General features: G+C 43.1%; 1 protein-coding gene across 2 annotated transcripts in view; it reads right to left on the bottom strand.

The window, feature by feature from the left end:
* myo1d (myosin ID) overlaps positions 1-10,801 on the bottom strand; it is a 108,516-nt gene that overhangs the window by 5,884 nt on the left and 91,831 nt on the right. The window lies entirely within an intron of this gene.

Raw genomic sequence — 10,801 nt, 5'->3', positions numbered from 1 at the left:
CAAAGATCTCCTGACTACGAGACGCATTCCCCTATTCACACACACATTCATACAGCGCTTTCTTTCTCTCATACTTACACACACGCACACACTCACACACTGACGGAACAGCCATCAGAGGCAATTTGAGGTTCAGTATCTTACCCAATACACCTCGCCACGCAGACCGGAGGAGCCGGGGATCGAACCACCGACCGTCTGATTAGTGGAACGACCTGCTCTTCGTCCTGAGCCTCACCAAAGACGGTGAGCAGCTTATATTAAAGGCCCTGCACACCCACACAGGTGTTTTCAATTACTCCAGTTGATTAGACCTATAGCCTATGCTGTGGTGTCACCAAACTCTGTGAACTAATAATGATGGCTGTGCGCCAGCAGCAAGGGTGGGGAAACACGCCTGCACCAGACGGCAAGTATGACACTATCGGCTGATAATCAAACAACACATAGTTGAGATGCTGCAGCAAACTTTACTTTCATCTTTTAACAGCTTTTAAGTGTCGGCAGAGACAATTTGAATTTGGATTCAGCCAATACAAGCCAGGTGAAATACAGTATGTGCTCTTCAGTCTGTATTGCTTATTCGCTGCACAGAGCCATCAGTTCAAGTTAGTGTAAGCGGTCTATGGTGTTTTGTATCAGTGCATGTGCTCCAAAACCCGACCAACACAATGGGGTTTGGAGAACATCTAATGACAACAGTGTGAACTGCAGCAACACTAACAGGAGAGCGAGGGAGACGTCAGTCAAACACTGCACCTACACAGTCTTCAGAGGAGTCTAATCAGGCGCCATGAGTGAAAACAGCTGTGTAGGTAGACTACGGTTGTGTAGAGACTTTATATGTTTCAAATAGTGTAGAAAATGCTATAAAACTATAACATTAAAAAGCTTATATTAATGAATGATTTAGCTCTAATTCACATTATGGGATAAGCTGCTCATTTCACCAGAGGAGACTGTAAAAACACACAGTCTACTCACGATCCCCTGGGCAGAGAGCTTTGGATAGAGGCTTGTTGTTTCTTCCAGTCTTGGTGCTAAAATAAGCTAAGCTAGGCTAAACTAACCTAACGGTCTGCAGGCTGTAGCTTCATATTTATCCTACGAGAGTAAGACTGGGTATCAATCTTCTCATCTTCCCCTCAGCAAGAAAGCAAATACCAGTGAGCGTGTCACCTAAAATGTGGAACTATTCCTTTAAAAAGGACTACAGTTTAACTGAGCAGNCACTAAGACTGGGTATCAATCTTCTCATCTTCCCCTTAAGCAAATACCAGTGAGCGTGTCACCAAATGTGGAACTATTCCTTTAAAAAGGACTACAGTTTAACTGAGCAGGAGGCTGCAGTATAAATTTTCAGTTTCTGGTTTACAGACAGAACAAAGTAAGAAGCTGCTCAGTGGCACAGTTAGAAACGTTTAAATAAAGCCATGATGAGTTTCGGGACACTTCCTGTCTTACATATACCATCACGGGAATATAACATGAGAGTATATTTGAGTATGACGAAGAGTATGATGCATGAGGATGAGTAGGGCATGATTGTGCATGTCAGAATGTAGCCTATAGGAGTGTGTGTGTGGGAGAGAATAATAAAGCCAGTGCAGGATTATGATGCTGTACATCTTAGAAATCCTTTCACACAGGAGAGATTGTGTGTGCGTGCGCGTGTGTGTGTTTAGGCGCACAGACTAAGAAAATGAAGATGAATAAAAGAGAAGAAATCAGGCAGGAATGCTGTTGTAGAAATGATCCATATGATGCTGCTGGGCTGGAGCGCAGCAGCGGATTGGCTTTTAGTGCCTGTCACATCTAGTTAGGCCTCTTCTGGGTGAACGGGTGCTTTGCTTCGTTTGCTCTTAAACAGGATCGATGACGGGAATCAAAGAGTGAGAAGGAAAAGTCATAAATTGAGAGGCTGCTTTTCACAGAGAGAGAGAAAGAGAGAGAGAGAGAGAGAGAGAGAGAGAGAGGGAAATGTAACATAATCCAAATGGGAGGAGGAATGAGACGATGACTGTGTGATAATCAGCTGAGGAGGGGAGAGGGGGGTGAGAGGAAGATGTAATGTAAATTTAAAGGGGCTCAGAGAGGAGGGGTGGTGACAGGAAGCTAAAAGCGTGATAAACACACATGCGTCTCTGTTCAGTCAAGTGCTCGTCGTGACACACTTTCTCTCTGGCACAGTTACTGATGGCGGCTGCCTGTGTCGTTTGTAAACAAATCCATTATCCGCGAATTACTGCTGCATTCACACAAAAGCTGCCGATCTGCGTCCCCTCAGATCTAAACTTGGGAAATGAGTCGCGAACCCGTTAACACCGACTTGTTGCGCAACAACAATAATAAGTCATAAACAAGGAGCGAGAGGCTTCTGCTGCCCACGCTGCACTCCTCTGCAGAGTGAGCGCAGCCCTGTATCACAGCTTATGCAGAAAGGAGAAGGGTAGGGTAGCGCTGATGCTGGTTTCCATGGCAACCCCCGGGAACTGAACTTCCCCCATCTGTCATGGCTGCCAGCCAGCCAATGGTACTGTGTGTGTGTTTATGTGTGTGAGTGTGTGTTTGTGTTGTGATATGTCTCTCTTTCTCTGTCCGTCTCTCATCCCGTTACTTCTCCGTCTCACTGAAAATGCCACAGGGGATGCTGCGCTGCGCTCCTCGTGAAGGGCAAACAGGGTTACACACACACACACACACACACACACACACACACACACACACACACACACACACACACACACACACACACACACACACACACACAGCTTCCACTGAGACCGGTGTCAAAGACCTGTTTGGTACACCAAACAGGTCTTTGACACCTTTCTCTTCCATCAGTGCCGAACCTTGCTTCTGAATAAACACTCTCTTGTTCCAATAAAGTCCGACACAACATCTCTGAATAGAAAATCATGATCAGTTGAGTCTTAAGGTCACCGCCTGACCTTTCCAATCAGGAGTTGGCCCGAGCCAGCCAGAGCCCCGAGGGCAGACTTAGTCCTTCATTGGATGGCCTCTCCAACTGGAAAATCAATTCTTTCCTTTTCCCTACCCACTGCCCCCCTTTTCCCCTTTGTGTGTTTTTGCCCTTCATGCCATGTGAGTCTAAGCTCACTTGCTCCCAAACGTACCTCCTCTTTATTTGGCAGGATGGAGGATAGGAGGAGAAGGGAAAGAGGAGGAAGCGAGTGAAGCAAGAAAAAAAGGGAGTGAGTGAAACAGAAGTGGAAATAAAAGTTGAGGCCAAAGGGAAGACTTTAAGTGTAGTGGAAAGCAAAAGAAGAGGGTAGAATATGCAAAAAGTAAAAAAAAAAAAAGAAGAAGGGAGTGCTGAAAGGTATCGGGTGAAGACAGAGGGGAAGAGAAGTAGGAGAGGACGATCCAGGCTATTTTTGGGTCGAGGAGCCAGGATTACCTCCAGTCTGTGAAGCCATCCAGTCCCACTTCTGAGTCATCTCCTCTAATAGTGTACCTGGCTCTCCCCCAAACTCTCTGCTGCTGAAAAATATATGAGCGCTGCAGGTGGAGGAGAGAGGAGGAGGGACACTCTAGAGCGCTGACTCGCTGTAAAGACTCAGGACTTTGAGGAGGTGATCAAAGTTGGATCTTCCCTCGCTTCTAACGATGACAGAGCCATTTTATAATAAATGAAAAAAATAAAATCACAGCACATAAAAGCAGCGAGCGGAGGAGCTTAAACACTGACAGTGATACTTAAGTCACTGAGCTGTTACTAAAGAGAGAGAAACATGGAACATCATCATGGATGTAATCTGTTTTCCTCTTCAAACAGGACTTCAGAGTCTAAATTTCTCTGTCTGATGATTTGAAATGTCGTTTCTATTCTTGGCGTAATCCTGTTTTAATCAATTATCACAGAGACAAACGTAGGAGGCAAATATCTGCATCAGTGGGAAGTGAAGAAACTGAGCGCAGAAAATGCAAAATGAGATACCAGTGAAGTTCAGCTTCTGTGCCAGGAGTGTGCAGGAAAGCTAATATTACTGAAGGAAGGGACATGCGCACTCACAAAAAAAACAAACATATATGTATAAATTGAAACACACTGCAGGTTGGTGCAGGAGATGAACCCATATGGTGAAGCTGTCAGAGACTCAGCACTGATCTCCTCCTCACACACAGCTCTGACCAAATGATGCCACTTTGTTTTTATTTACCCCCCCCCTCCCCCGCAAAAAAAAAAAAACGAACCTACAGTCTCCTCACATCAATATTTCATGTTTGTGAGACCACGTTGTGATCAAGAGAGAGAATGCAGGGGGTGAGCAGTAAACACATGCATGTGCTATATCCTGACTGTTTGTGTGTGTGTGTGTGTGTGTGTGAAGGTCAGGCACCATGGGGCAGGACAGGGGAGGCGCACCCTGCAGACAGAACCATGCTGATGGTTTTTCAAGGCTTTTGTCCAGACTCCTTGTGCACATTGCAGCAGCATCTCTACATATTCTTGATTCACTCGCGGCACATTTCATTTACAAGATGAATGTGCTTCAAATCAATTCAGAGAGCATCAAGACTTTGAATAAAAAGTAAAGGTACATTTTGTGAAGTTTCTGAAGCGCGTACTGTAGAGTACTCCAGGTTGTCCACAGAATGGACAATACTGCAGGGACAAATATTAAGAGGCTATTTCATGCTTAGAAAAGTCTCTTCTTTTTCAGGTCCTGAAGTGTGATTAATACATTAATGGCCAGCTATTTTTCACCCTTATCATTTATACATTTTAAACACATCATAATGTAAGTGGCTTGTGTTATATACAGTTTATATTTACATTTATATTCTTATATCGCCTTCACATTATGTGTGATGGGAGGCAGTGATGGGAAACTGAGCTCAGGACAATGGTTTGATTGTAGTGTTGGTGGTTGGTCAGACACTTCCAGCTTTAATTAACACAGATCAGATTTTTCACAACAATCTGAACAGGAGTTGGATTTGATAATGTGGGTAATTACACAAACTGTAAGTACAAGTGCATCAACTGGCTGCAGGATGTTCAGGTATTAGGCTAGAGATGGTTAAGTTTAGGTTTATCATATCTTACTTACTATTTAAATGCAAATCTGGTTTCCGTTTTTCTACTCAGAGACAAAATGTTCATGTTTTACAAACTGAGACATTAAAAGTAGAGAGAGGGTGGAGAGGAGCAATTGTTTCACAAGTCCACATTTCTGTGTTTCCCTCCTCCTGTGCAGCCACCCACTCAACTAGATGGATTTGCATTTAACACCAGACCTGACACAGCATCTCTTCCTCTCACTGTCACACTCTTCCCCTGTCTCACATGGCTGCATCGCACGATCTCACGTGCTGCATGATGTGTGCCACATTCATACCGGAGAGGAGACGGAAAAGATGTACACACAGAGCGTGGAGGTGCTCAAACACACAAGACACACACACACACACACACACACACACACACACACACACACACACACACACAGACACCTGCACCAGACATGAAAATAATCCTGGAAGCTGGAGTAGCTCTTTTTTCCTGGGAGATGATCAGAAATAGAGAAAGTGTGATATGAGGCGGCCTCACCAGTCTGGTTGCAGGGAAGTGGAATGGCCTTATCTGCCCCAGTTTGAAGTGTCTGGGGTTTGGACTGGTTCAAAGTGTGAAAACTGCCTAAGAGGCTTTCTGAGTGCAGCTCTTTAATTAGCATCTCGGTGCCCAAGTTGTACAGTTTTACTCCTACTGCAACTGCAGATGTGCTGGATGAATAATAGAGAAAATGCAGAGCCACTCAGAACTGAGCAGTTTCTATTATCATATTATCATTATGTTGTTACACCATACGTAACATTAGCACTATGTATTTTTCCTTCGCTGATCCAAACACACACACACCCCCTACTTAATCTAATCTTATATCCACTCCCTGACTCTAATCACATACACCATCACAACCACTTTATGTTATTGTCTGTATGTTTATCTTATTCATCTTCTATGTCAGCTTGCATGTTTTTGTTTTTTATGCTAGGTCGCACTATTTCACCGATAAAAAAACAAACAAAACTGAACTGAACTGATGAAGCAGTGAGGTGGGAGATACTGTAGCTGCAGTGTGATACAGATGCTTAAGATCAGCATCAAGAGGAGGCTGGATTAACATTATATCAGTGAAAGTCAGATTTAACAAGTCAGAACTGTAGATCATTTCTGCCGTCTTGTCCTCTGAAATTACAACTTGTTTTTTTCCCCAAACTTTTCACTCTTTACTCCTCAATAATTTGCATCACATCTTTGTCACTTCTCGGTGGACAAAAGGCATCTTATTCGGTGTCGCAGTGCTTCAAAAATACGGAGAATAAAATGTTTAGAGGCAAAGAAAAGCCCCAAAGACCAGATCAAATGCAGCAAATATCCTGTCTTGGGCTATTTAAGCAGGTTTATTGCATCAAATATAATAAGGCAGTCTCTTGGTTGAGGTAATTACTAAGCAGAGAAAGTACAGCAAGTCCGGGTGTGGATATCTCCTTTTATGTCATTCTTTTTTCTCTATTGCACTTTTCCTCTTCTCAGCTGTTATCTTTTCTTCCTGCTCCAGACAAAGGAGCTGTACTCACAACAGGAGAGATTACTAAGTAGGTCATTTAAAAAAACGGGGTGAAAATGCACCGGCAGCAAAAAGAAATGCTATTGATTAAAATGTGTATGGAGGGGAAAAGAATTAAACAACGAAAGGAAGGGAGGAAGAAGAAGGAGGTCAGTGTTCAGTATACACGGAGAAGTGGAGTTCAGGGGTGAAGCTGCCAAAGCGAAGGCTCGCATCAAAGCGGTGCAGTGGCTGAGCATCAGTCCTGCTCCAGGCCTCTGCACAAGACCAACAAAGAAAAGAGAGATCATTAGCCGTGGAAAAGTGGGAAATGGGTTTACACTGTGAACCGACTTGTCCATCCAAATCTCAAAGACGTGAGATCCTCTTCATGTACCAATGCACTGCAGAACCATAGCACACATTTGCCTTTACAACTAGTCTGAGAACTGGTCTCCGAAAACTCCCACGAGGCTCCATTTCAAGTTTGATCATACATGAGGAGTGAACACAAGCTGAAAGCACTCCACCTTGTTAATATGCTAAGCTAGTATTTCTGCGTCTTTATGCACAGTAAGCGAGATCAGGGATGCTGCAGTGCTGCAGGAACAGAGGCGCTGACTATCAAGGGCCCCAGAGGGCCCCTGAAGTGTCTAGAATAAAATGATTTTTCTGATCCACAAGTGTGAAATGATAAATATTTTACACATTTATTTCCCAGTCCTTTGGTTTGTGGCTGAAAACAAATACTGGAGCTTTAAAAAAAAAAAAAGAAAAAGTGATTCAGCAGCTGATGAAAACAAGAACAAGCAGCAGCTCACACTGTCTCAGTTTTTTTTTATCTCCTCCTCACACACAAAGACTTCACATTGATTCTGAACAAATGACAGCTCAACAGTTATCAGAAGACAAGGATATTTTTGCTGCATTTAAAGGAGCATTCCAGTCATTTTTATTGCATTTCCATAGTCAGAAGTGATGCAGCAGAAGCCTGAAAAAGGCTCGACTTTACGCCCCCAGTACGGGTGAAGCACTTCCCATAATAATGCAGATATCATGCAGTGACAGGATCTTGCCTTCGTCCCTCCCTGCCTGACAAATGCCTGCGTCTTTCAAACTCATCTTGCAGCACAGGCTTTCTGTTAAAAGCTGAGACAATTAACGCCAATTTGTCAGACTTGACTGAGCTCATTCAAAGCCACAGAAGACTTTATACAACTGTGTTCACAGGCTGTGTAGAACTAGTAAACTGACTTTGTGAAACTGCTCCCATTGGGGGAAATGACTAGTATCAATGAATCATGTACAAAGTGGTTAAACAGTGTATTCTAAAACAATATCCATATACAAAGCAGGCTATAAATGGTACTATCGTGTAATAATTACAGAAGGTGTACTGTAATGTTAGCGAGTGAACCAGGAAATAAACAATAACAAGAAATACAAAAAACCGAGACATCGTATTATTCTTTGTCATATTATTCATCTCTCTGTCTGCATGAATGAAAAGCTTTCCTGTCCTCAAACTACCTCAAAACTAAACACACGCAGTGACACTCGTTGACATCTGACAAGAGGAGGAAAACATCATTATCAAACACTGTTGTCTGTTGAGCAGGGGAAGGGGACGACCTCGCGTAACCCCCTGCAATTATTACTACACTCATGACTGAATTTGCCTCATAAAAATGTCTCTGTAAATGTTATTATTTTATTGTGCTCAACTGGAGTAAACAGTGTTTTGTACCTTGACCTCGTAGCACTTTAGGCCACATTTTGCAGTTTTTGACTGCACCAATCAACATATTCAGGAATTAGACTGCTTTGTGCATCTACTAAACATAAGATCTTTATCTCTTTTTTTGTTATATACGTAATATTTCCCTATTTCCCTAGAATCAAAAATAAAACTTCTGAAAGGACTGAATTTACTCCAGATTATATTAACACATAAAGATGCTCAGACACAACAAAGAGGTTTTTCAGACTGAGCTGGCTGGCACACATGTTGACATGATAAAATGAAGATAATTTACTGCTTTTCTAATTACATTAGACCTAATGGATCTCATCCTGATTATATAAGAGTCATTTTGGGGCGTTTGTGATTCTTTTTGTAGTAATTTTGGGCTTGTATACGTGACATGATCCTACAATACTGACTGTGCCCACTGGGCCAAAATCGTCAGCGCTGTTCCAGGAGGTTTGGCCAAGACTAACTTCCTGCTCAAGAGCCCATAATTCCTTGCCGCACTCCTGAGGAGAACAGAAGATGGAGTAGACGACGACATGTAGGTTTGTCCACGTGGCATCAGGAGATGAGCTCTCTCCCTTATTCCCTTAGGAGAGCGGGTGAATGATGGTTATCAATAACAGCTACTCGTGCAAGCTGTTCTCAGGAGTCCAGTGATCACAGATGCCTGGGTTAAACAACAAGGAGACACTTCTCACCTCTACATCTCTGTGTTTAAGAGATCAGTGGGACATGAAACAGAACCGGAAATGTACAAAGCAAATGCCTCTGTCTCTGGGGGAAACTGTGGTTGCTCCACAGATGGTGGAGGCTGACACACACTGCAGAGTCATAATAGCCACACAGCAGGAGGGTTAGACAAGTGTGTATGTGTGTGTGTGTGTGTGTGTGTGTGTGTGTGTGCGTGCAGGAGGTCAGCTCTGTGCTGGATCCTATCAGTCTCATTGTTCCTCTCTCCATACCGTGAAACTACAGAGCTAAACCTTCCTCACTGATCAGCTGCGACTTCGGCCTCTCTCAGAACGACTCTCCCCCATCTCAGGGCTGAGTGGAGTTGGCTTTAAAACACATTACGTAAATCAATAAGCTGGCACACAGTGAGTCAAAACAGAGGAGAAAGACAGGCAGCCTCAATTAGTTGCTCATTACTGAAGGGAGACCGCTCACCTCTCAAGTGGCTACGCCTCCAATTCTGTTCATTAAAGCCAATCAATGCATCAATCAAAGGTTCATCTGTTCTCATTTACTGACATGTCACTGTTTTCTATTCAGAGCCAGGTTTGAATGAATGAATCACCACCAGGGGTGTGGTTAGACTTCTGGGTGATGCCAGTCATAATTTTGCTCATAGTTTCAACCTTTTACCATCTACTATGCAGAACCTTCTCAGACTGCTGGAGCTATTAACGGACTTGGAGCTATGTAGTGACGCATTAGACTCTGGCATTGTGGTTATTTTTGGGGGGGATTTTATGCCTTTATTTGATAGAGACAGATAGGAAATGGAGGGAGAGAGTAGGGGGAAAGACACACAGCCAAAGGTCTGGTCGGACATGAGTCGAACTCTGGACTTGCTGCTCAGGGCATTTGAGCATGTGCCCTAACCATTCGGCCATCATGAGGTAGCCCCCATAGTGGTCCTTTTTTAAAAAGGACGCTCTGTCTTAAAAATAATCCAGATTCATTTTAGGCCTGGAAGATTAATCACCGTTACTACCTCAGAATGTGAGAAGAAGATAATTTGCCAACACTGTTGCTGTACAGCCCAGGAAAAAAAAGTCTCAATGCAACCTCTTGTAAATATTTTTGTCAGTTTCTACTCTATAAACTCAATCACTGAATCAGCCTAGTGAAATGTCCTTGTCAAGTTCATTATTTCTACTGCTTGTTCAAGTGAAGTAAAAATGTTTTCTTCATCATTTATTTTATGGCTTGAAAAGAATATTTGGTGCAGCTAATGAATTTAGACATTTATCTTTTTTCCTGGTTACATCTATAATATTTTTCCTATTTTCAAAAAAAGATAAAAATATATGACTGAATGAATCTGAAGTCCTTTAGAGTCACGTCCATTTAAAGTCAAACTGTAATGGTTTCTGAAACTCCTTTGTGCTTTATCTGACATAGACATTTTACTATTTTCTTAGATCAAAGTCACAGTCAAAGTGGTCTCTGTGCAAGCAGCCCCGGGTCAGTGGAGTTGATTCACTCAGAGCCTGGATGTTACATGTTACAGGATGAAGAAGCAGAAATTAATGGATGAAGTGGAGGGATGTAGGGAGAAAGCAGCATGACGTGGAACAACAAAGAGATGGAGGTGTAATGAATGAGTCATGTGAAGGAGATTAAAAGTATGGGAGTAAAGGGAGGTGAAGGGATGCGGAGGAGCCAAGATGGAAAGGGTGGGACGCCAGAATGAGAAGCAGGATGAAATACGCGTTAGGTGGGTGGAGATTAATGGGCAGGTGGG

Source organism: Seriola dumerili, unplaced genomic scaffold (genome assembly GCF_002260705.1).
Source record: "Seriola dumerili isolate Sdu_G_001 unplaced genomic scaffold, Sdu_1.0 BDQW01000068.1, whole genome shotgun sequence".
Classification (NCBI taxonomy): Eukaryota; Metazoa; Chordata; class Actinopteri; order Carangiformes; family Carangidae; genus Seriola; species Seriola dumerili.
The sequence above is the reverse complement of the archived record's forward strand: the minus strand, read 5'-3'. Positions and strand labels throughout refer to the sequence as shown.